Below are 26,372 nucleotides of genomic sequence, written 5' to 3' on the forward strand. Positions count from 1 at the left end.
TTAGTGTACTTATTATCAATTTATTTACTTAAGTTCTGGGATACATGCACAGAACGCACAGGTTTGTTACATAGGTATACATGTGCCATGGTGGTTTGCTGCACCCATCAACCCGTCAGCGAGGCCTTAAGCCCCGCGTACATTAGCTGTTTGTCCTGATGCTCTTCCTGCCCTCGGCCCCCACCCTGCGACAGGCCTCAGCCTGTGTTGTTTCCCTCCCTGTGTCCATGTGTTCTCATTGTTCAGGTCCCACTTACGAGTGAGAACATGTGTACACTTATTATTTATTACTTCTCCCATCTATATTAATATGTATTAATTTATTAATACTTCTGGGAGAAGAGTGACACTTCTTCCATCCTGTCCCCGCAATAAAAATCCAGATTAAGAATCTCTTTTCAAATAAATACATTGAGAAAAGGAAAAGTACATGCTAAATTAAAATTGGAGATTGAGGAGTGTTAACATGTAGCTTTTAACTTTGCATTTTCTTATGATCTCATCTGATGGTATCTTGTAGCTGCCTATTGTGGCCTGATTTTCATTCTGTCCAGGAGTGCTCGCTAGACGGGTGACACTCCTAGCCTCTTGGTGGCCCATCCCTTGCAGGCAGGCTTCGTCTTGATACTGACCACGTCCCTCCTGGATTTTGTTGCCTGCCTCCATGACCTGAGAAGTCGACCTGACGTGGTCTAAAAACCTTTGTTGGCCGGGAGCGGTGGCTCATGCCTGTAAGAAGTTGCAGTGAGCCAAGATAGTGCCATTTGTATTCCAGCCTGGGCAAGAAGAGTGAAACTCCATCTCACACACACACACACACACATAAACACTCTGGCCAACATGGTGAAACCTCGTCTCTACTAAAAAACAAAAATTAGCTGGGCATGGTGGTGGGGCCTGTAATCCCAGCGACTCAGGAGGCTGAGGCAGAAGAGTCTCTTGAACCTGGGAGGCAGAGGCTGCAGAGAGTGGAGATCATGCCACTGCATTCCAGCCTGGGCAACAGAGCGAGATTCCATCACAAAACAAAACAATAAGCTTTGTTGTTTTAAGCAGTGGTCTAAACCCTAGCTGTGTACCTCAGAAACTTAAAACTGAATTTCCAACATCTGTATTTTCCTAAACTGCCCAGGTGATTTTTAAAAGCTATGAAGGGGTGAGAACTTCAGTGTAAGGGAAACTTGAAAGCCATATTCAATAATTATTATAATGTAATTATCACCTTCATGTCTATTTCAATGAGAGGGTAAAAGTTCTCTTAAGCATGGCAGTGTACACTATAGAAATGTATGGCACATTCATGCACCTCACCTCTGTTCGCCTGCCTAGGTTCCCCCCCCCACAATCCCTCTCATTTTCTTGTGTAGCCTGTAAGGGCTAAAATTTAGGTTTGCTGTGTGTTCAGACAAAATGCGGAAGCTGGAGGAGTCCAGGTGAAGAGGTGACCACAGGAGCTTAGGTGCAGACTGAAAATACAGTTTAGTTTTTTTCTATTCCTTTGTGTGTTGTTTAGGAGTTTAGTATGTAGGATTATTCCTAGGTATGATCTGCCTGCCGAACCATACTATTTTTAGGCACTACACCACACAATAGGTTTATAAAAAGGCTATTGAACCTTTTGAGGCTGCTGTAGTCTGTCTGACAAGGGCTGAGTTACAAGGAGGCTCCCCCACCTCACAGTTCAGGCATGTAGGATTTTTATTGTTTTTTCTTTAGAAAGCATCTGAATAGCTTAAAAATACAGTGGTTTGGCAGTCTGACAGGTGATGCCAGATGTCTACACAGCTCTCCTTCCATGCCCGGGTTCTCTAGACATGGCCTCGCAGGTGTTTGTTAGGTTGCTAATTTTTATTTTTTCTCCTTTTAAAAATGTGCTAAAATGTGCAGTCAGTGGTGCGAAGGGGAAAAAAGTGCACATGTGAAGCATTTTCTTGTTTGTGGGTCTCTGTCCTCTGTCTGATGATTCGTTTTATTTGCTGAGGGGATCACCTTGTCCAGATCTGGTTATCGAGTGAACTAAACAGAGTCAGTAGTAAACCTTTATTATTTTACATTTGTTTTTAAAATGGCAATAAGATCTTGTCTTCTCATCCACTCTTGGAAATATGCATCAGTACATTAGGGTGAAAAAGTGTTAGGTTATTAACAGTTGCAATGGGAAAAAAAACCTCTCGTTATAAAATAATGTGATGCCTTTAATGTGTCCACATAATAGATTGGGTATTATTTATGATTCTTTTCTTCCTTTATTCTATCTCCTTCCATTAAAATGCTATAATAATAGGCAGTGTATTAGAATTACTATGTAGCTTTGACTTTAAAGCACGTATCTTTATGCAGATCATCCCCAAACTAATTTTCATCCAGGCAATTAGCCAAGTAAAGATTTTTCTTTAGCTTAGGGAGGGGATAGACTCTAAGTTATCTTTGACGACTTCATAATTAATACTGAATATACTTAACTCCTTTCTGCTGCTGTTACAGACGCATGTGTCTCCTTGGCATTCAAAATGTGCAGTTGACATATCTGCCACTCTGTAAGGACAGGCCTGGGCAGTCTTGCCAAGGGCAGCATTTTGGTTTTCCTAACTACATTTGGGTCATTTTCCCCATTTCTCCTCATCGGTACTTCTCCAGTGTCCTCTACCCTCCAAAACTCCTTGGGGATTTGTTGGTAATCTCAACAACTTATCCATATTTGATGCCATATGTACTCGCTCAGGGCCTCTCAGAGCAGCTGGCGCAGTGAGACCCTTCAGGTGGTTGGCTTTATGGCCTCCTCTTTACCTCTGGCCCTGGAAAAGGGTTAGTAATCTCTAAGCCTGGATATCAAGAGTCACCTGAGGCCTTTGCTGAAGTACCCATGCCCAGGCACATTCCACATGCTGCCCTGTGTATCCCTCTCTCCTGCTTCTGCATTTTGACTCAGTAGGTATAAGCTGGGGCTGGAAAGTGGAATTTTCTTTCATCAAGACCCTTCCCATCAAAGCCTGCAATGATAAGTTAACTTATCCAGAGTCACTCTGGACGAGCTGCCAGTCAAAGGTAACAGAGCACGTACTCTACTTTTGTTTTCTTTTTTTTTGTTTTTTTGTTGAGACGGAGTCTCACTCTGTTGCCCGGACTGGAGTGCAGTGGCCGGATCTCAGCTCACTGCAAGCTCCGCCTCCCGGGTTCACGCCATTCTCCTGCCTCAGCCTCCCGAGTAGCTGGGACTACAGGCGCCCGCCACCTCGCCCGGCTAGTTTTTTGTATTTTTTTTTTTAGTAGAGACGGGGTTTCACAGTGTTAGCCAGGATGGTCTCGATCTCCTGACCTCATGATCCGCCCGTCTCGGCCTCCCAAAGTGCTGGGATTACAGGCTTGAGCCACCGCGCCCGGCCACTACTTTTGTTTTCTATCTGTAGAATAGGAAAGGACCAACAGGCTTATTGGACTGTTCATCCTGGACACAGGCAAAGGGCTGTTTTGCTCATTAGTGTTTCATTTCCTGTTACTAGGGGTGGGCATTGTGTGTGTCTCCCTGTGATAGAGAAGGACATCAGATGAACATGTGATCTGTGTATCCAGCTCCAGCCCAAAAGGTAATGAAAATGTGATCCAGTTTGTGGTTTTGTATATGGAAATAATTACGTTAATCGCAGGTACACATCAGGAGCCAGTCGGAATCTGGCATGAGAATGTCCAAAATGTAGTCTTCTGGTCACATAGTGACAGATACATATTTGCAAACCCATTTAAAATAATCAAAAGCTGACTTCCTGAAAATTTACCTGAAACTTGGTTCTCTTTTACCAGGATACATAATGATAAGGAGTTGGGAAGAGAGTTGAGAAAGATGCTATAGCCATTTGTATCATTAATCAAAAAGGTTTAGGAATTCCTATTATTTGACTGACTTTGTCTTTTATTATCTTTATCAGTTGACGTGGAGATTGCAGTATACCTCCCCAGGAACTGGTAGACGGTGGGAATGTCTAAACCAAACGACTTTTTATGTACGTGAGCAAATGTGTAAGAGTCATAATATATCTGTCTGGAACATGGTAGATTCTTAATAAATATTTGAATGAAAGCTTAATGCTTTAAGAAAAGGCTCCTTTTATGTCTACTAAAGTTCTAGCTCAGGATACTGTAGTGTTTTTATTTACTTTTTTTCCTCTTCATGAAAATCTAGACTCTTAAAATCTGGTATCTTTAGTGGATAATTTGCATTTATTTATTATCCAAGTTTTACATCTTGGTGTTTTTCCGGCATTGGTACCTCTCATGATTCGGTTCCACTGCGAGAAATTATATGCACTTACAAGCTTCGATTTCTGGTTCAAGTTCATGTTAGAACTTCTCAGTACATGGCCCAGGGCTTTGGGGCTGCTGTGTCCTGGTCTGGCCATTGAGGCTTATGAAGGCTGAGGCCTCTGGGCCTGCCTCCCACATGCAGAGGAGGCAGGTGAGAGCTGGAGGGCCTCCCTGCTGGGCAAGGTGACCAGTACGCAGCATTTTTCTTCCCATGAGGATTAAACAATCACTGAGAAACCTTCCTATGTCTAAGGAATTATGCCTTCTTAAAAGAATCTTTAATAAGTACTCAACTTGATGAGCAGATGATCCAAAAAGATGACTCTGAATTAGATTTTTTATTCCCGAGGGCCTGATTAAATACCAGTGTAGCATATGAGCAACAGGGCATAGCAGCTTCTTGCAAGTGATATTATTGGTTAAATCAATTGTTAATACCATCCTACTGATTTCTTACTAATGTTTTGGTGTAGTGCTGGTAGCTGGGGATGTGGTTTGGGGTGGGAGGTGGTGAAGCCATTTTATCCTAATAGCTGATGGACAGGAAAATGGGATTGCCGGCTGCCATGCTACTACCAGCTCACAGGGAAAACTGTTTTTAAAAACACAAAGTACGTTTCTTTACTGTCAATGAAGGACTGGCCAAGGGCTATTTCTGTTCTGAGTTAATTCCTTTGTGGGCCCTGAAAGTCCATCAGTTCTGTGTGTGAGAGAGAGAGCAGATGAGGCAGGGATCAAAAATCAAGAATGAATTGAGGGGAACCGACAGGAAGGAAATTTGTTTCCAAACTGATTTGCTGATGGGTAGGTATTATTACTCTCTGTGAATCACGGAACTTTTATTTCCTTGATGAACAGATAGTCAATTTATATCTGCATTGAATTAGCTTATAGTAGAAACATTGTAGCTTACTCTAACAATAGATCAATTTATTTATTTAAAGTAATATACACTAATCTTCATTTACTTATATTTCGAAGCAAGGCTTCTTTGTTATATAGGAGTAACCTGTTAAAAGTAATATATATTACATATATACTATTTGTATGGAAAGAAGGGAATAAAATCTCCTCAATTGTTGACACCCAATGATGAAAACAAAATTTTGGAGAATTGTCTTCTTTTTTGTGTAAATATATGGTATGTCTGTGTATGTATGTTTGTGTTATAATCTGTTGATATACTGCATATACATTTTGGTGTGTCTTTATTAAAGCATATTTCATTATTTCATGGTCTTTGTAAATAGTATTTTTATGCTAGAACATATAATGTATTCATTTTACAGGAGTTGGCACATTTCTTTTCAAGAACACAGACTTGGGCAAAGGGAGGTTTACACTTACTGCCTGTGCAGTTCCCAGGCTTAGTGCTCGTGACTGCGGAACCTAAAGCACTCTACGTGCTGGGTCTAGCTGGAGCTGATTGAGTTTATGTTGTTATTTGTTCATATTGGAAGCATCCCTTCTGTGTTAAGATGTAGAAGAAAAAGTTTATTAAATGGGACGCTGGTGCCCTATTATTGAGCTCTGCATAGTGAAAATATTTACTCAGTCTGGATGACTTCTAGGATAATCCCTGCTACCCCATGGGCTGGCAGGAAGGAAGCTGAGCTCTGGCTTCCTGCTGGGCCTAGAGTGCTGATGTCTGGGGTTGCTGGGGTAAATTCAGACATTCTTCTACTTTACATAATTGAGATCACCCACCCACCAGTGGGATGAGGACTCTAGAGTGTGAAATTAACACATCAAGTGAATTTTATATCATGGTAGCCTTGGGCTGGTTTTTGCAAATTAAATTTTTTGCCTCAGCCCCGCAAAAGCAGTATTAATTTAGTACTGGTGAAACCAAACTTTTTCCATGACACTTCTACCCTGGGACGTGAGCGGATTGTTTTATAGTAGGATAGTGAGTCTTACTGAATAAATTGTTATATGTTTGGTAAAAACTACTGTTGACTAAAAGTGATTACCCTCATAAAACTTGATCCACATGGTGTAGAAATTTAAAGAAAATATGCATAAAAACGAAGATTTAGGATCACGCATCAGCCAGGAGAAATGCCAGTTAGTTCTTCCTGAAGACTTTTATGGGAGATAACTCATTAGTTGGCAAAATTAAAACAAAAAATTTTTGGGGGGGGCACTGAGAATGGATCTCTCTCTCAGACTTACTTGCTTTAACCAAACTCACTAGCTGAGTATGTGACAAGAATGCCTACTTAGTAATGTACAAAGATAAATATACTCATCGTGGGAACCGGAATGCCAACCTTTTCTCAGTGCCATATTCCCTCCCTGAAGGTAGACAGAGGTCTGCAGGTTGCTCGGCACATTTGCCATCAGAAGCGGGGCAGGGGATGGGGCACGTTTACCATCAGAACCAGGGAGAGAAGTGAGTTGAACAGTTACTGGCTCCAGACAATGACTGCCCAGGAGAGGACTCACCATCTAGTGGCTGAGGGTCCTCCTCTGGGTGCCAAAATTTCCTTTAGGATCCTCTTTTCATGTCCCCAGTACCTGACCAAAACTCTGTTTAATTATGTTTTGCCATTAATTAGGGTACAGTCAAATCTTACAGACCTCGAGGCTTCTTGCTCTTTGAAGTTTAAATCTCAGCGGGTTATCTTTTCTCCTCATTCCAAGCTGTCTGGGGAGGTTTCACTGTGTGAGATAAAAGCCTATGGCAGCTGGCTTTCCAGGTAGGGTTCTGTTTGAACAATGCAGCTACAACTTGTCACTTTTTCCAGTAAGGCTTTTGTTTTGGCTTACTCTCCGTACAGACACTGCTTTCATAACGTGGAATAATGATCCTTATAAAAATAATGTCTAAGTGTTTTAAACGTGTGATTTATCTATGGACTGGAGATGTTACAGTCAGTTCATGCTGGTACAGGGTGTTCGGCTTGTTGACATTTCTCAGCACATGCTGGCAATGTTTCATTTAGCTGACAATCTTTTGTGTCTTCACTGTGCCAGGTATCTTGTTAGGCAGGGCGAGACAATACCACATTGACTAGGTTTCTCTGATTTCTACATCCTCAGTCTAGTGGGGTAGATAAGCATGTAAATAAATAATGATAATGTTGGGTTATGTCTCTCAGAACACAGAATAGGGCAAGAGCTCTGGCTTGCCAGAGACGGTGAGAACACATGGAAGTCACAGTAGCTGGAGGGGGAATATTCTTTGGAATATTGGAATTTTCGAAGTGCCTGGAGTTTGGGTTAACAAGAGTGGGAGAGGAAACTCACTGGCTGGGAATGGAAAGACTGGTCGAAGTCATTGTTTGGTGGGGCCTGATGTGTTGTGCGGTTAAGATAGTAAATGATTTGCATAGAAAGAAACACACAAGGAGTTTTTTTGTAACCTTTGACCAAAGTTAAACACCTACCCCTGCTGTATGTGGCTTCCACTATTGAAAAGTGCCTAAACTCTCAAGAGTCCCTCATCTCTTATCTTAATAGAGAGACCGATAACCACATTATGGGGTGTCTTAGGTAGAAGCGAATACAATAAATGGAGCCCAACCCCTGGCAGGCATTCACTGTATGTTGTATCTTCCTATTTGTCCTATACACCTGCTGAATCTGTGATAGCAATGAGACCAGCTCCACAAACATTTTCACCATAACTTACAGTGGATTGCACTGGCGCTGTGCGGTGTCAGCATCTCACCTCCTAGTTCAGTATTATTAAGCTGCCCTCATGCGTTTTTGTTAATCCTCTTGCTCACAGGACACAGGTTAAAATTTACCTTTGTTGGCTGTGGGATTTCTTCCACATGGCTTCCCTCTCTGTGTTGTCCCAGAGCTGGCCTGTGTCTCCTGGTCCAGTGGATTGCCTCCATCCTGAAAATCTCAAAGATTGCAAAATCCTTGAGATTTTGATACCTGAATCTAAAAAATAGAGGGAAATTAAATGAGCTTTCAAAGAAGTGTGCTTTAACTTTCCCTGGGTAAATTGTATCTTTTTGCAGACTTGAGTCTGACCCCAGTGTTCACTGACTTGGAGCTCTTCCATTTTTTTTTTTTTTAAACTGTTTGTATAAGAGAGGATAAGATCCCTAGTTTTACAAAGCAAAGTTCAAAGATTCTCAAGTGTGATTGATAACAGCTCCAAAAGACACATAATTTCTTTTGGTTTTATCTTGTTTCTGTCTCTGTTAGTTTTTCCCAGATGACACACTTATCTATCTGGTTTCTCCATATCTGAAGGGGGTTTATGTGCCATTGATAGCTGCCTTTTGAGTTGCATGGATTTGGTTTCAATCCTTGTCTATGCAACATCAGAGTATATTTGTGGAATTTATCATCTGGTGTGTTAAACTGCACTATGGCCATACCTTGTCGCTAAAGGGAGAGAAGTTGTTTTGGGTTCACTCTTTCTTTTAAAAATGTAGTTGAGATAATTATTGGTTATCTTTAACTTAAGCAATAGCAGCGGCAACAACAGAAAACCTGCCATGCCAACAGATGAAATAGAGATGTTGGGTAAATTCGAGGGGCAGGGGCTGCCAGCAAAACCCTTGATGAGAGAAGCTGAGTTGAGTTCAGTTCATTGCTCTGTAAGTTTTGTAACAGGCAGAAAGGTAAGCTTTTATCACGGTGTACACATTAAATTTCTTTTTTTTTTTTTTTTTTTTTGAGGCGGAGTCTTGCTCTGTCGCCCAGGCTGGAGTGCAGTGGCCGGATCTCAGCTCACTGCAAGCTCCGTCTCCCGGGTTCCCGCCATTCTCCTGCCTCAGCCTCCCAAGTAGCTGGGACTACAGGCGCCCGCCACCTCGCCCGGCTAGTTTTTTTTTTGTATATTTAGTAGAGACGGGGTTTCACTGTGTTCGCCAGGATGGTCTCGATCTCCTGACCTTGTGATCCGCCCGTCTCGGCCTCCCAAAGTGCTGGGATTACAGGCTTGAGCCACCGCGCCCAGCCACACATTAAATTTCTTTAAACAGCTTAGTGAATCCTGAGTTCTTGCTACAGATATTTCAGAATGTGTGCACTCATGTTATCTTTAGCAGTAATGTCATCTTTGAGGAATCCTGTGTTAGCTCTTCGTGGCTCTCACCAAGTTTAGGTGATCCTTGAACTGTTGACAGTCTTCTGGGTTAACTATGGCTTGTCCTCTCTGCAGAATGCTATTCAAGGACATTGTTGCAATGTGGAGGTTGCTAGGGAAGCAACTTTTTAGTTAATACCCTTGTGAGCTAATACCTTTGTGATGGATAGATTTTTTCTGTAATAGAGAATTTGCAGAATGGTTTTGTTTAGAATGTTGTATTGTGCTTTCTAGGACTTAGAATGTAGGGTTCTCTATCTCCTGCTGTTCTCTCCTTTCATCCTTTCATTTATTTAGAATTTCCAAAGACTGCATAGGCTCCACGGATCTTTTTTGAATCTGCTGATTTTTCTGTGAATCTGATGTCATGGTCTGGACCTTTACTCTTACATATGCTAATTATTAGATTACGTTTGGCTGTTGAGGCTTTGTTAGAGGGGGCTGAAGAGAGTGGATTGTTTATCAGCTGTCTGCTTTGTCTTAGAGTTGGTGATACTTCAGTGAGAGCCTCTGTGTGGTGGAGCAGCTGGAGGTTCTTCTCTCTGTTAATTAGGCATTTGGTTATTCTGTCTTGAGGAATTCTGGTTAGAAGTACACCTTGGGGAACCTGACTCCTCACTCCAGCTGGAGGTGGTAAAGATCAGGGTGGGGTTATGCTGCCCTGGGTTGGCTGTAGGGGGGCAAAGCATGGCATTGTAAATAGAATTACATTCAGACTTAGCTCCACAAATACCTGCTCTCCCACTCTGGCTTCAGATTACCGGTAGAGGTGGATTGTTGAGTCTGAAACCTTTTTTCTGTTTAATTTTGGGCATGGGAGTGGTGCAGCTGAAAGATAAATAATGTTTGGGTGGTTTCATTTGTTCGAAAGAAGAGTCACTTGTTTTCTCAGAACTACTGAGATTAGTGATGTGATTTAGAACCTAGAAGTTTTTCAGATGTTTGTATTGTGACTGATTTTAAAGTAAAAGCCTCTGCCAAAATTGAATAATTAATGTCCATAACTTTGTAAACTCAATTTCTTGTTTAACTTGTTTGCTTTTGTTCCATGGACAGTTATTGTAAGGAAGCAAGCCAAATACTTTACAGAGAGAAAGGGACATTTAATTTTGCTAATTACAGACACAAATGTATGATGTGCAGATTCTTTCACTTAGAAATTCATTGTTGGAAGTTATTTCCTTATTGTTATTTTGATAAAAAATAATTGTACCCCTTTTAGCCTGTTAGATAAAATTAAACCAAGAAACTCCATGGAATGCCTGGGAACAACACCCAACTTGCCAGCACAACAGCTGCAAGGCCAGGGCGCACACCAAACACGGCTGATGCAGATCCCATTTCTAGAAAGAAAACATCAGCACGTGTGTGATAGTGTCAAGATATGTGTGCATTACATAAATATTGCTCTCTAGTTGAAATAAGTGGTTGTTTCATCTTCATGACACCAGTGTTCTTGCAAAAACAAACTGAAGGGAAATCTGCATGGTACCCTGAGAAAGAATAAAGGGAACTATTTTTAGGGTAGCATTGTGGAAAGACTTTTCCTGTTGAAGGCTTTGGAATTTGAGAGGCTGGATAAAGTAAGTTTGTTAAAAATAGGACTTTAAATGTAAATATTTTATTTCATAATCCCTTCTTTTATAAAGCGCAGCCACTTAACCATATCCTTTCCTGTATGAGCATTTCTCCTTTGTATTGTGTCCTGTTATTGAAGTTTCAGACTGTCCAGCCACTGATGTGCTATGTTTCTCTTATAGATTGTTCTCCATTTGTCCTTCTCTTCTGGTTTGGTCTGACGACTGTAATAATTCTAGTGCTTGTTAACATTTATCTCTGAGAGAGACAGACAGGAGATGAAGATAGAAATTTAAAACCAAATGTATCCATTTTGATTCTTAATAGTTACTCTGGTGGAAAAAATAACTTTTTAGAGATTGAAACCAATGTTGTGGAAAGATGTGTATGTTAATCTTGCCTCCCGCAGTAGTTTGTAAATGGCCTGGAGTCAGGATTCATGCCTTAGGTATTTCTCATTGCCTACCATGGGACCTTGCTGCTTGGTCAGTTCTTCATGCTTAAATGAAAGAATGAACATGGGTTATCAGAATTTTCATTTTGTTGATGGGTTTTATGTTCTTTGTGAGAAAATTTGTATCGATCACTTACAGATGGCTCACCTCTGTAATGAATATAAATATGTTTTTGTACTCTTGGAGTTTGTCTGATAATGGAGATAAATATTCACAAACTACAGAAAAGGCCGATTTTTAAAATGAGTTTTATAGTAGAAGAGGATTTAGATATATATTTTATAAGGAGAAGAAAACATTAAATGGATGCTCAGGGGTAAGAGTATAAATATAGGAGACAGTTGAACAGCTAAATCCTCTATCTAAGTCCTATGCTGGCTCCTTGCCTCCTGGCAGCCTGGCCACTTTCCATGTGTAGCTGAGACCAGAGACAACGTGTCACATAGTGATACGGGCAAGAGACAGTAAAACGGAAATACTGGGTAGAAGAGGGCAGTTCCCCAACAAAGGCCCCACCCCCAAGCCTGGAAACCCACGGCCCTAAGTGGGAACAGGCATTCCTGTTTGCATGCTCAAATGTTGCCTTTTGGCCCACTACGTGCCCCATCCTGTACCCATATAAACCCCAAACCCCAGGCTCCATGAGCCGACGGGCAGATGAACAGAAGAGCAGAAGGGCAACAGAACAGTGTAGCAGAGGAGAGACGAGGAGGAGCATCTGAACCTCAAGAGAAGTTTGGCTAAGGACTGTTGGGGAGGAGATCAGCCACTGGATGGCCAAACTCCAGAGGAAGATTATCCTCCTACTCTACCCCCTCTCCAGCTCCTCATCCATCCTGCTGAGAGCCACCTCCACCACTCATTAAAATCCCTGAATTCACCATCCTTCCAGTCTCTGCGTGACCTGATTCTTCCTGGACTCCAGAGAAGAACCCGAGTACCGAGAGGGCACTGAGCTGGTTAACACTTGGGCCGTCTGCAGCTGGCAGAACTAAAAGAGCACTGTAGCCTGCCCACTGGGGCTTTGGGAGTCCCAGGCACCCACTCCAGATGCTGCTGTGTGGCGGGAGCCCAAAAGAGGTCACCCTGGTTCCTGCACCTGCCCGTATGCGTGCTCCCCCATCCATAAGGGGGCACCCCCCTGTCGCACATCTAGTGAAGGGGGTCAGGGAACTCTTCTGTTTCAATTGTAGTGTCCATTTTATGGTGTTAAAATACAGGAATCTGCTTTTTATTTCATTAATGTTCTCTTTTATACCATATTTGCTAGATATAATCCTTTTACTTAAGCATTCTTTGATTCAACAGATACTTACTGGCTGTGTGTGGTGGTTCTTGCCCATAATCCCATCATTTTGGAAGGCCAAGGCGGAAGGATCACTTGAGCCTGGGAGTTCAAGACCAACCTGGGCAACAGAGCAAGACCCCAACTCTACAAAAAATACAAAATTAACCCAATGTGGTGGCACACGCCTGTAGTCCTAGCTGCTTGGGAGGCTGAGGCAGAAGGATCTCTTGAGCCCCAACTATGATTGTACCACTGTGCTCCAGTCTGAGCAACAGAGAGAGACCCTTTCTCTGAAAAAGAAACAAACAGAAAACAAATATTTACTAATTACTTAGTCTGTGTCAGGCAACTTACCAGTTCTATAAGTCAGTGAGAGCTGCCAATCTCCTGATTTCAACCTTTTACCTAAGAATTAAGAAAAACCTATAATGCCTGGTAAATGCAGTATATAAGCATATTGTCAGTATTAATAAAAGCTGACATTTAATCACTGCTTGCTCTTTGTGAGGCACTGGACACTAAATACTTGATATAAATCTAACCCTCTCTGGCTTAAAAACTTATGTTCTCAGCCGGGCATGGTGGCTCACGCCTGTAATCCCAGGACTTTGGGAGGCCGAGGTGGGTGGATCACCTGAGGTCAGGTATTTGAGACCAGCCTGGCCAACATCGTGAAACCCTGTCTCTACTAAAAATAAAAAAATTAGCCGGGCGTGGTGGTGTGCGCCTGTAATCCCAGCTACTCAGGAGACTGAAGCAGGAGAATGGCTTGAACCCAGGAGGCAGAGGTTGCAGTGAGCCGAGATGGCACCATTGCACTCCAGCCTGGGGGACAAGAACGAGACTTCCTCTCGTCGGGAAAATAAATAAATAAATAAATAAATAACCTTATTGTTCTCATGGAAAAGTTAAAATTCCTTGGCCTGGCTTTTAAGGCTCAACTCATCAGCTAAACTATCACTCCGGCTTTAGCTTTTTAAATGGCTTTTACAGTTCACAGGAATCTGAATCATTTGCTTCAGCACAGCCCTTCAGCCCTGCTGCTCTGTGGGGCTGTGCGCAGCCTGGAGCGCTCTGCCTCTTCCCTCTGCTGAGGCTGGAGGGTCTTTCCAGGCCTTCTTCTCACCTCCCCCACTGGGGCCTCTCTCCTTCCTGGAAATTCCCACCGCTCTTCTTGGGAGTACTACTGCTTTGTCAGTTTGACATATTGTCCTTCATTTTTAAAAATTTTTCGAATTCTCCTGGCTCATCCTCAGTTAGTTCGTTGTTAAACTAGTTTGTTATTAGGCCTCCCCAGTGAGCATGGAGCAGTAAACCTACTAGTAGCCAATGTTCCTTAGATACTGGGTGTTGAAGTTGTGAGGTTCCTCTCTCAGGTAGTATTTCAGGTCTACCCCTTTTCTCTTACAGATGGAGAAAAAGCTGGTTCTGGGTCATATAATAAAAACAACTGATTTTAGGGGAACATGACAGAAGGGACTAAACCGGTGTTTTGTGGTTTTCGTTTTTTGGTTTTGGAGTGCCTATTAGGTCCCAAACACATGCATTCTATTATCTCATCTAATCTTCCTATCATCCCTACTGTTTGCTTCATTAACTCTTTACAGATGAGAAAACAGACATAGAAATGCACGGTAGTTTGTCTGGGGCCACCTAGTAGCTAATAGGTGGTGGGAGGAGGATTCCCATTCAGACTTGACTTTTTTCCAGTCTTCGCTATTTTCACTCCTGGTTGGTCTTTACCTGTCTCCTCACTCCCAGTCCACTGTTTCTGTTTCATTGTTCTCAATTACATTCTCTGCTTTAAACCAGAACCTAGTGAGTTGACTTAGCAATACCTCTTCCATGTTGCTCTTCCCCTTTTTTCCATTTAAAATATTCTTGAATATTTTAATAGTCTTCACTATTTTAACAGTTTGGAAAGAGGACTTTAGTGTTTCTGTTTTAGCCCACGCACCTCTCAAGTTTTCTGAATGCATCACCTCCCCCAGGGGAGAGGAGTTGCCAGCCTTGGTTCTGTTGTCTGCATTATGAAGACAGTAGTGTTGGATACCTTTAAATGAGATTAATGTTGCTGCTGCTGCTGCTGCTAATTTTGATCATAGTACCAAAAACAGCCACAATTATTAATGCTCCAAAAGGCAGAATCAGCTGTTTTTCCAAATGTTCTTCTGATTTGTGTAATGGTATTTAACTGCTTTTCTGGTTGAAAATATTGCTGCTGTCAGGATTATTTGTTATATAAATGAAGGTGGCTACACAGACTCTTTGGTTGGCAATCCTGTTTGCTTATGTTTAAGCTATCCTTGTATTGAAATTTCTATATTGGTTTGAAAATAGATAGTAATTAAGTCTGACTTGTGGGTGGCTGGATAAGAACGTTCATATTTAAAATACTGAGAAATGCAAATATTTGACTAGATATAATGCTGCCATACATCCTGCACTAGATCATGGTTACTTAAACCTTCTGTTGAGCTCTTAGACAGATGGTCTTTTGAGTAATGAACACCCTCCTTTGAATACACCCTCCTTTGTGCCATTTGGTAAACTAATGCAGTAGCATTATTAATAAGTATTTCGTTCAGCAACCACAACAAAATTCTGAAATGGATGTGGGTAGTTACAGTTTAGAAAAATTCTGAGTTCTGTCTTACAGATAGTTAAGTGTGTAATCCCTCTTCAGGCATTTGATTAGCTATTCTCTATTTCTACACAGAAATGAAAAAGAAATTCACTGTCACAGTTATCACCATCGCACTGTATTTATTATGAGTCTCTGTCTGTGGGTGACCAGGCTTCAGAATGATTGTAGAGCACCATTCTTTTTGCCTGCTGGTTATTATAATCTAAGGCAGCAGTGGTACAATTAGTAACAAGCAAAATAAAAATGATCAAGAAAAATAATATTGACCAGTGATTTTTATGTCAAAACTTGAAATGTAAGTTGGATCAGCAGATTTTTCAATTTCAGAAAGAGCTTAGTTTTTCCTCCCTTATTTGTGCCTCAGATTCCTCTCCTCAGTCCCCCCTTCCGCCAATTTTAGGTGAATAGTGGTACCCTGCCTCACTTATTTATAATCATTAGGGAAAAAGTGTCCCACTTACGGAAATTTCCCACATAATATGAGCTCCCGTCAACATCAGATAACATGCTGATTTCAATCACTTTGCGTGTTAACAATTCTTAAGAGTTTTCTTACACTACCTCGTTTCTTCTCTACCAACTGCTTATACTCTAAAGTGGTGAGCTTTAATTTTATATACCTTTTCTACAACCTTGAGGATTTGGCTTTCAGATCTCCTCTTTTGGGATTAATTAGAGAAAACCACTGGGAAGAGTGGCAGGCAGGTTGAAAAGGATGACGGTGTAAGACTAGGAACATCTGCAGTCCTAAGAGGAAGAAAGGTGGGTGGTCAAAGAGGAACGTCCTGTGTCAGCTGAAAGGAGTGCGCTGGGAGGTCGTCCGGGCAGGCTGGAAGTGAGGGCAGTGGAATGGGAACTTTGCTGGCTGCTCCTGTCACCTCTGGTTGGGGGAGACCTCACTTGAGTTGTGTGGAGGACAGGGTGCTGGCGGTGTAGGCCCAGCATGAAGGCTCCGTGTCCCTTTTGGTGTGCAAATCATGAACAGTAAGAGCAAACTCCTCCTGTTTCCCAGGTTATTTCTTGCAGAATTCCCTTTTTCAGTATTATTCAAGCCTCTGGCTGTACACCAGCCCCTTGGGCTCTCCAGAAGCTTCTGCTCCTCCCTGCACAGCTGGTCTTGGCCCTTCCACTTCTGTACCTCATCTGCCACTTGCTTTCCTTCCTTGTCCTTGCATGGATCCTGCTCGCTCTCCCTTCATGTCTTTGCATAGGCTGCGTCCCCTGCCTGGATCCATGCCATCCCTCTGTGATGTATTCTGTCCTGTCCTCATGGTTGATCTGGGCTCCCTCCGTTCAGGGGAGCTTGGTTCCTGTTGGAGTGTGAGGTTTACACCACCCCCCAGGCTGTGGGAGGCCTTGCCGTGTCCCTCTTTTCACTACTCTGCAGTGCTGGGTGTGTTATCTGCCTTCAGGTAGGGGTGTTAGTATATATTTATTAAAAGAGTAAAAGAATGAAGTATATTTATTGAATTTATTAGTACATATTTATTGAAAGAGTAAATGAATGAAGTACATTGAACTTACCATTGTTTGGGTTTGTAAAACAAATATTTTGTCTTCTATGAGTCTTAGTATTGTGGGAAGGTGGATACTAAACAATAAAGATAGTTTGGGTTCCACACTAATTATGAACTGAGACAAGTATGTACGGAGGTTGGAAGCAAATGGAGGTGGGAGGTTGGAAGCAAATGGAGGTGGCGAATATGGTTGTTTGTAGTCTGAGAATATCCCCTGGGGAGTCAGGGTGGCTCTTCAGCTGTGTTTGCTTATCATACCAAGCCTGCCTCTTGGGAGCTGCAGAAGGAAGCCATACAGTTCTCGAATCTGTGCTTTATAGAATCCATTAGAACCCTTGGAGATTTGGGCTCTACCTCCAGCACATTCATGATTACTCTAGTAATCATACTAGTGTTTATTTTTCTTTTACTCAAGTAATTGTAGAAGAGCCTTTCTGTAAAAAGTGGATTATGTAATTATTTCTCTAGAAAATTGGCTTTCTGCTTGTTCTTGGGATTAGTGTTTGAGAAGACTGGGAATCGCGTTTTGGGACAGCCCGTTGTGTGTCTGGCCACAGTGTGTGCTGTTGTATACCAGGAGGCCACCTTTGAACAGCACAGACCTTGAAGCTGCCGCCGAGAACAGTTTCTTGTGCCTTTGTCACTGCATTCCCAGTCAGCCACACTCAGCAGGTTAGGGATCTTTACTCCATGTTTATTATTCTGAAGAAGACTGCTTAAAGCTGGAGGGATTTGGAAATGAGGTATGTACTGGGTGAGATAACATGGGCTAATCACTTATCAATAGGAATTGTTCCGTTAAATGCTGTAGAGGCCTCCGAAAGTCTTTGAATAACTTAGGATTTGGATGATAGCAATGCTGATGTTCTTCCGTAGATTGGTAATTTTCAAACTTTTTACTTTTTATCACTCTTACCTGCCCTACCCTGCCCCCATCCAGCCCTCACCACCAGCCACAGTGATCATTAGGGCACATTTTAAATACTGTGAAAACGATGGCTCTGGAAACATGCTTGAATAGAATGAGACCTGTGATTCTGCCCCTAGGGCTTTCCTGATTGTTACACTGGGACCACCTTACCCCGAAAGGGTTATTTCATCTTGGGAGGGTTGCGTTCCCATATCCCAGGGCCCCTCAGACATGATTTGGGGAAGACCTGTGTATACCAGTCTCCTCCCTGTTACTTATCCCAGCTGCTGTGTGTTCTGCATAAAAAATACTGGATTTGTTTTATCAGGGGTAGGGGGCAAGAGTTAGTTTTATTTATTTATTTATTTAAAATTATATTTATTTGGAGAGATATATTCACACTGTCTAAAGCATAGCCAATGAAAAGTTTTTTCCCACCCTCTGCCCGCCATCCACTTCCTTACGGTATTATTAGTATTAGCAGTTTATTTGTATTACTGGTTTCTTGTGTATCCTTTCAGAGAGTTCTTTTGCATAGTCAAGCAGGTACTAATTTACATTCTACAATTTGCCAGTGCTCTATCACGCTTTAATTTGGCCAGCTGTTCCTTCTACCTGGAGTGCCTTTGCCTCTTCTCTCCACCTGGCACACCTCCTCCTCATCCTTGAGGATCTGATTGTTCGTTTCTTCCGAGAAGCCTTCCCGACCAGCCCCACCCTGACAGGTGGCTGTTTTCTTCTTGATGAATTCATAGTGCTGTGCAGTTACCTCTTTCACTGTATCGCTATCAACATGTCTTAATGCATGTCTCTTCCCTTTACTAGACTTGTTTTTAGGAACTGAGCTGTTGTATTCCAGAATGCCGACTGTCCTACACAGTTCCTGAAACAGCCTAGACATTTAGTCAATGAACAGAATGAACTGTGTTCATTAGTGCACTACTTTGTGTTTTTTTGGTGGAACTGTGTTCAGTTTGCCACGCAGAGTAGGTTAGAGCGTGTCTGTGATTACCCCAGGCATCTCTTCAGAGTCGAGTGCCATGTTGTCTGGTACCCTGTGTGCCATCATTTAGTGCCATTGATTGCCCCGCTGGACAGTCTTCCTGTTAAATCTTACTAGACAGAATGGGAGGTTCATAAAGTGTATTGACTCTTACTAAAGAGGAGTGGGCCATAAAACCCTTTCGTAAAAGTAGATGAAAAATGGTAAGTCAATAAAGGTGAAGTCTTGGCATCATAGTGGCCTTTCAGGGTTTTCTTTCCTCTCTCTTATGGAGGCCAGTAGAAAAATCCTTTTTCTAGAGAAGAGAAGAAGGTGAAGGGACGTCTTTACATGCAAAAGTAAGGTTATGTTGTGTAACTGGCTGACTGCCTAGGAAATGTGGAGTGCATTTTCTTGTCTTCAGTCTATTACAATTTATCTATCCAAATCACTCTAGCTTTCTTTAGCCTCAAGATTTAGACAGGACTCTAGGTATACTAGAATATTAAAATGATGCTTTTCTGTGATCTGCACGTTCCTAACATATTGTAATGACAACATGGCTGCCGATTGTGCCTACATCAGTGACACCAGAAAGAGAAGGGAAGAAAGAAACTGCTTGGTCTGTAAATAACTTACATTCTGTTTAGCAATTCTGCATAAAGATCTGCATCTATATGGTTAACTCTTAAAGGAAGCTGTAACTTATTTAAAGAAGTAATATAGATCTTTATTTATTGACAGGGAAAGTTATTAATACATTAATTGAAAAAAGATTATAGAATATTATTGCTTATATGCTCTTATGTAATCCTGTTACTGCTAAATTACAAACATTAAGAGAATTATATGTGAATTAGAAAACTAGAAGGCTGTATATATCAAACTGTTAATAATGGTTGAGAAAAGTGTTTTCCTTCTCAAGATTGTTTGAATTTTTAAAAAACAATTATGTTTTATCAGAGTAAAAAGCTATGAATTTTTCAGCTTATTAGTAGGAAAAACAGTCCAAGAACAAGAGGTTAGTAGAAGAAATAGACAAAAATCATAGCTTCTGTAAGGGTGGTAGTATTACGTGTGATTACATACTTATTCTTCAGTCTTATAGTTTTGTAATGTAAGTAGATTACTTTCGTAATTAAAACCAAACAAAGCCAACTGTGGTTCTTCTAGAGCGCTTAGGCGCCCACACAGAGCCTAATAGATATGTGAGTGAAGAGCTTTAATTCAAAGTTTTAAGCCAGATGTGAAAAACAAGTAATGTGTCTAATAGAAAGTTAGAAATCATATATGTCTGAACGGAGGGAGAGGGAAACAAAGAACAAAGATGACTAAGATGGCATACTTCCGGGTTCTTCATCACCAACTTTTCCCGGGCGCGCGAAAATGTAGCTGGCGCCCAGGAAGGTGCAGATCAACCGGGCATGCGCCAGGTGACGTCAATCCGAAGAGACCGAGATTTACCTGGCCGCACCTACGGAACGCCCCCCGACAACGCCCGTGTCCCGCCTATTGCCCTCCCACTCCCAGAAAAGCCGCTCCCGGCAGGCATGCGGCAGGAACTTCCTCAGCCCCTTCTCATACACGGGACCCAGGAACCTCGCCTGAGAACGCCGGAGCGACTTCCTTGGCCTCCACTGCCAGAGAGCGGCGAACTTCGCCCTTTCTTCCTTTACATTGGCTAGCTAGTAAAGTTTCTTTTTACCTTGCCTACTTGCCTTTTCTCTGGCGCCTGCTCTGGTGGTCGCATAAAACAAATCAGTTGGTGCCGAAACCCGGGAGGAGACCCCTCCTCAGGGCCCCCCAAGGTCCGAGGAGCCTCCTCCTTCCTCGCCGCCGACGGACCAGGACCTAGACATCGTTTTCCGCACCTCCAAGTCTCCTAGGGGTGAGTACCTCTTGCCTTCCTCTCATACTCCTTGGCCAGAAGTCCTGCGCAGGCCCAAGGTTTTTTCCGGTCACCAGGTGACCCACAGGGGAGTTCCCAAAGGCAGAGACATCTGCCCAAAGGAACTCCATTCCATTCCGTGGGAGACCCGTCCAGGACGGAGATGTCCGCCTGGAGGTAATCTCCATTCCGGCTCCAGGAGCCTCCTACCGGTCTCTAGTGGCTCCAAAGGATGCTTTGTAGCCAGGTATAGTTCGGTTTCCATTTCCGCCTATAGGCGAGAGGAAAGCAATGGGAAACCCCCAATCCAAAATACCTAGAGACTCCCCTTTAGGGTGTCTTCTAACTAATCTCAAAACTTTACAATTAGAACAAGATCTTAGGCGAAAGCAACTGGTGTTCCTCTCCACTGTGGCGTGGCCACAATATAAATTAGACAACCAGTCTCAATGGCCGCCTGAAGGCACTCTAGACCGTAACATTTTAATCGAACTCGGTAATTTCTGCCAGCGCTTAAGCAAGTAGTCTAAAATAAATTATATACAGAAGTTTTAAGACTTGCGTTCTCGACCAGACTTGTGTAGCCAATGTTCCTTGGCCCAAGTCAAGTTGGCTAAGGCGCGGACCTAGCCAAGTCAGAAAAGAAAGAGTCATCTTTCCTGTCTGACTTGCCCGTGTCAGCTTCCCCCCCACCTTCCACTCCCACCTTATGCTCCACCTCCACTCCCACTTCTGCTCCACCTCCCCCTCCCACTTCTGCTGTAGTTCCGCCCTCCTCCTCAGTCCCGCCTACCATTGTTGAGGCTGCCCCTCCTTCCATCCCTTGGCACTTCCGCCTACCCACCTTCCACACTCCCTCTCATTCTTGCCTTATCCGTAGCTGGCTCTTACTCTCATTCCGCCTTCCTCTTCAGTCTATTCCTGCCCTCCTCTTCCTCGGCTCCTTCCTAACTATTCTGTCATCATTCTATTACTGTCATCATTCTATTACCTGCTTCTTATATCTCCTCTAATAATTATTTTAGACCTTTAGGCACCTAAGGCACTAGGCAAACCAGTGTCTGATCTCCGGCCTAGTCTTAACTAAAACTAAACAATACTCCAGACACTAGGCAAAATGGTGTCCTTACATCTAAACGGTGGTGGACAATACCATCTCCTAGCAACTACCTCCGCTACGTCACCACTGTTGCCTATCTAATACCAGGTAAAACAATTACTGTTATCTGAATTCTTTTCTCTTTATACTTCCGCTTCTTCTCTATCGGCTACAAAACTCTCCGCTGTTGACTAAGTCAACGTCCTTCTCTCCCCCTTAAAAAACACCAAAATGGAGTCCTACTTTATACTTACATTACTACTCTTCTTATACACTCCAACTGCCGGCGGAGTAAAAGGAGGACTCTACGGAGATCCTATTTAAGATTCATATCTGACTGCCACCCTCTTAATAAAAAGGACACTTGTCCAACAAAAATCCCTCCCTAAAAATATACAAGTCCTACAAAATTTAACCTTAGCCATACAATCACAGGAACAGGCCCTACAAGACCAACTACACCCCCCTCCATAAAGACCCCTTCTCATAGTTAAAGCTTGTCCGTCAGGGTTAAACCTAACACAGGCAGCTCACGTAACAAATCTCTCCCAGTGTTTACCTATATGGTTATTACCGGTAGTGCAACAGATGCTCCCATTTCTCATCCCTATACTAATTCTCTGTCTTATCCTATGTTTGGCCCCCCTTTTAATCAAATTTCTCCGAGCCAAAGTTCAAGAGATCACCCGTGTCGCCATCAACCAGATGCTCCTACATCCCTATGTCCAGGTGCCAACCATAGACCCTGATGACAACGCCCCCTGACAGCAGGAAGCAGCTGGACAGACAACGACGCCCCCAATCATCATAATCAATAAAAGGTTGGACTGTCTGGATGGAGGGAGAGGGAAACAAAGAACAAAGGTGACTAAGATGGTGTACTTCCGGGTTCTTCATCACCAACTTTTCCCGCGCGCGTGAAAATGTAGCCGGCGCCCAGGAAGGTGCAGATCAACCAGGCATGTGCCAGGTGACGTCAATCTGAAGAGATTTACCTGGCCGCACCTACGGAACGCCCCCCGACACGCCCGTGTCCCGCCTATTGCCCTCCCACTCCCAGAAAAGCCACTCCCAGCAGGCGCGTGGCGCGAACTTCCTCAGCCCCTCCTCATACGCGGGACCCAGGAACCTCGCCCGAGAACGCCGGAGCAACTTTCTCGGCCTCCACTGCCAGAGACCGGTGAACTTCGCCCTTTCTTCCTTCACATTGTCTAGCTAATAAAGTTTCTTTTTACCTTGCCTATTTGCCTTTTCTCTGGCGCCTGCTCTGGTGGTCGCATAAAACAAATCGATATAGTCAGTAAGTGTAGCTTGTTTGTGGCCAGGTTTAAGTCCATGTGAAGGCTGTGCTTTTTCAGTGCTATGCTGCAGGGAACCTTGTACAAGAGTTTACACTTATGCATTGCTGAGTAGTCTGGTAAAAATTGAGGCGGTAAAGTTGCTATCAGATTTTTTGTAATTTTAAAAAACATTCTTACAAATCGAAATATTTTATTTTAGTATGAGGTTGGCTCCTCTGCTGCTTCTGTAACCATCCACCACTTTGCCTGTTTTTTTCCTCAGGAAGAAAAGGCATGAAAATGAGCAGACAGTTGTGTCACTGGGCCTGTCCCGTTTACAGGTGTTTAATTCCTGTTAACGCCTTTAAAAAGAATTCATATGCTGGATTCAGAGTGTAGGAGACTTTATGCCCCTATACAGTGACCCCCTGCCTTAGAGAACAGGGGATCTGCTTTCGGAGCTTTTTTGATTGTGATAATAACTGATAAAGCTTTAGGCATCTGGTGCTTATCTGTCTTTTTGTGCAAGAAGACTTGGCTGTGTTGTGCCTTAGGTATCTTTTATTTGCTAGTAAAATAGGTGGCTGCAGGGCAGGGATGTTCCAAGCAACCTTTGTATTGTTTTCTTCCTTTCCCCCAGCACATTTCTTAATCACTTTGACCAAGCCTCTGTCTAATATGTTAGAGCAGATGCTCTTTTTGAGAGATAAAGATCATTATTGGCGTTCAAACGCTTTTATATTAGAAAGTCATTACAGCCGTTAAATAATGTAAAACATTGCCTATTTCCCAAGACATCTCAGAATGTGGAAGTAGTTCAGTGCTTACTCCATGCATTTCAATGCTTATTCCATGAATAAGAGGAAAATAAAAAAAGGAAGGTTTCTGTTGGGGGGTACATAAATACATGCATATGTTTTTGTGTATACCTATGCCCATATTTAAAACATTTGTTGTGAAAATATTAACCGTAATTTTAGAAATTCCAGTCTTTCTAAAGTACAGTTGACTTGAACGATGTGAGAGTTAGGGGCACCAACCCCCTCCCTCCAAAATTTACTAATGGCTTACTGTTGTTTGGAAGCATCCTTAATAATATAAACAGTCAATTAACATTTTATATTTTATGTGTTTTGTTTTTGAGACAGGGTGGAGCTCTGTCACCCAGTCTGGAGTGCAGTGGCGCAATCATAGCTCACTGTAGCCTCAAACTCCTGGGGTCAGTGATCCTCTCACCTCAGCCTCCCAAGTAGCTAGGACTGCTGGTATGCGTCACCACTCCTGGCCAATTTAAAAAGTTTTTTGTAAAGGCAGGGCCCCCTGTGTTGCCTAGGCTGGGCTTCAACTCCTGGCCTCAGGCTATCCTCCCTCCTCAGCCTGAGATTGTAGGCAGCTTGAGCCACTGCACCTGGCCCATTGTATGCATTATATACTGTAGTCTTGCATTACAGTAAGCTAGAGAAAAGAAAATGTAAAAATGTATTTACCGTTCATTCAGTGGAAGTAGATCATATAAGGTCTTAACATCGAGTAGGCAGAAGAGGAAGAGAAAGGGGTAGCAGAGGTGGAAAAGGTGGAGGAGGTGGAAGGGGCCAGGAGAGGCAGGCACACTCAGTGTAACTTATTGAAAAAAATATGTTAAAAGTGGACCCATGCAGTGCAAACCCATGTTCAAGGGCCAGCTCTGTTGATTCACTTGAATCATGACAAAAAGTGTTTTGGTAAATCATGCAAATTAATGTTTGTATATGATACATTTCGATTACTAGTTAGATAGACCTAGATGAAAATATAGTAAGGATAGTAGCAAGGCTTTGCTCTGTGCGTCTCTTCATTCGATTTACTTAGCAGCATAGTCACAAGCTGTCCTGTGGAAGACAGTGACTGGTTGTGTTAGATACACTGTGCAATGAGGGACCCTTCTAGTACAAATTAAGCCTCCTGAAGGCACACACATTTATCAAATTACTTAAAATAGCTTCTTGAGGATTCTTGGAAAACGTAGCTGTTTTTCTGAATCTGAGGGAATTAGTAGGTGGCAAAGCCTGATTTTTGTCATGTGCAAATACCAGTGTGTACAAACAAGGCATGTTCCATTCATAGTCTTTGGCTATTTACAGACACATAGAGAGGAGTATATATGAGCGAAAGGAATGTGCAGTTCCTCACAGGGCTCAGCTGGGCCCTGAAGACAAAGTGGGAAGACCCAGACTACCAGAATTACATGAGATCGTGTAACCACAAATACCTTGCCAGTGCCTTAGAGCATAGCCGACCTGAGGTAAGCACGTTTTCTTTTTCCTTCACTCTGTGGGGTTTGGCCTCGGTTCCTTTAACTTAGTCCCTGACTTCTTGGATAGTGGGAAGTACAGTTGTTTGCAGTCAGGTTTGGAGGGCCCTGATTGCTAGGGTGGGAAATTTGCTTTTTATTTTGTGGCAGAGGGAAAATGAAAATTTTTGCATGTTTTGAAAGACTAGACATGAGCAGATACATGTTTATGAAAGTTATTCTGGTGTCCTGTCTTAAGACTAGAGTAGATATTCTGGTACCCTATCTTAAGACTAGAGTAGATGCATTTTGGAACTTTATGATCAATACCCACTGTATATGAGAGTGCACTTTGCATACAGTAAGTGCATCTTATTTAAGCTACTAGAAGTGAGTAATTTCTGATAGATGAAATGCCCACATCTTTAAGCATCTTTAAGCATGGCATAGATGCAGGCGATTGTGCCCTATCACCTCAGTATCTCTATGTTGAGTATCCTGGAAATAATTGTATTGAGGATTAACTAAATTAATAACTATTTAAAATAATCATTTTTCAGGCTGAAGAGAAATTAGTATATATCGCAGAGCGACTTTCCCTGGGTTACATAAGTAGATGGTAGCAGTCCAGTCCTATTTGTATGTATCATACTGATAACTTTAAATCCTTACATCATTCACTACAAATGCTGAATATTCAGAGACACTTTTATATATCAGATGTAATCTTGCACAAAAACAGGAATAAAAATACTGTGTGTCTTCTGTTAAGAGTTTGATAGGTATTTTTAAAACTCTACAGATTGAGAGAGAGAGAGAGAGAGAGATTTAAGGCTCAGCCCAAGATTTAACATTCTTTCCCTGCCCCAGTTCCCCCTCACAAATTACTTTTTTTTTTTTTAAATCTATGGGATCAAGCCAGTCCTTGCCACCCAGATTGTAGAAATGTGCTCTGCTCTTGTCAAGAATGTTCCTGGAGAGGGCTTATTTGAGAGGGTGTACTAAAAACTGGGTTTCTGAAGGTCTTAATGTGTTCTTCTTTCATTCATTCTTTCTTTTTGTTAAATATCAGTAAAAAGCATCAAATGAGCGGATAAAGTTGAT

General features: G+C 42.5%; 1 protein-coding gene and 1 long non-coding RNA gene across 9 annotated transcripts in view; one reads left to right on the top strand and one right to left on the bottom strand.

Moving 5' to 3' along the window:
• The window catches only part of SIPA1L2 (signal induced proliferation associated 1 like 2), a 240,150-nt gene that overhangs the window by 64,853 nt on the left and 148,925 nt on the right, over window positions 1-26,372 (top strand). For 2 of the 8 annotated variants that reach the window (XM_033200406.1, XM_033200409.1), the window contains exon 3: window positions 25,120-25,280. The exons of the other annotated variants lie outside the window; for them this stretch is intronic. The gene's annotated coding sequence lies outside the window, so the exon portion shown is untranslated. The remainder of the gene's footprint in view (window positions 1-25,119; window positions 25,281-26,372) is intronic. 8 annotated transcript variants of the gene reach the window in all.
• LOC117076649 lies at window positions 7,255-21,649 on the bottom strand. The gene is made up of 3 exons (XR_004434434.1): window positions 21,465-21,649; window positions 8,055-8,196; window positions 7,255-7,345 (listed from the first exon to the last, which is right to left on the bottom strand). It is a non-coding gene; the product is annotated as an uncharacterized LOC117076649 (long non-coding RNA).

Source organism: Trachypithecus francoisi, unplaced genomic scaffold (assembly GCF_009764315.1).
Source record: "Trachypithecus francoisi isolate TF-2019V2 unplaced genomic scaffold, Tfra_2.0 Lachesis_group5, whole genome shotgun sequence".
NCBI classification, from domain to species: Eukaryota; Metazoa; Chordata; class Mammalia; order Primates; family Cercopithecidae; genus Trachypithecus; species Trachypithecus francoisi.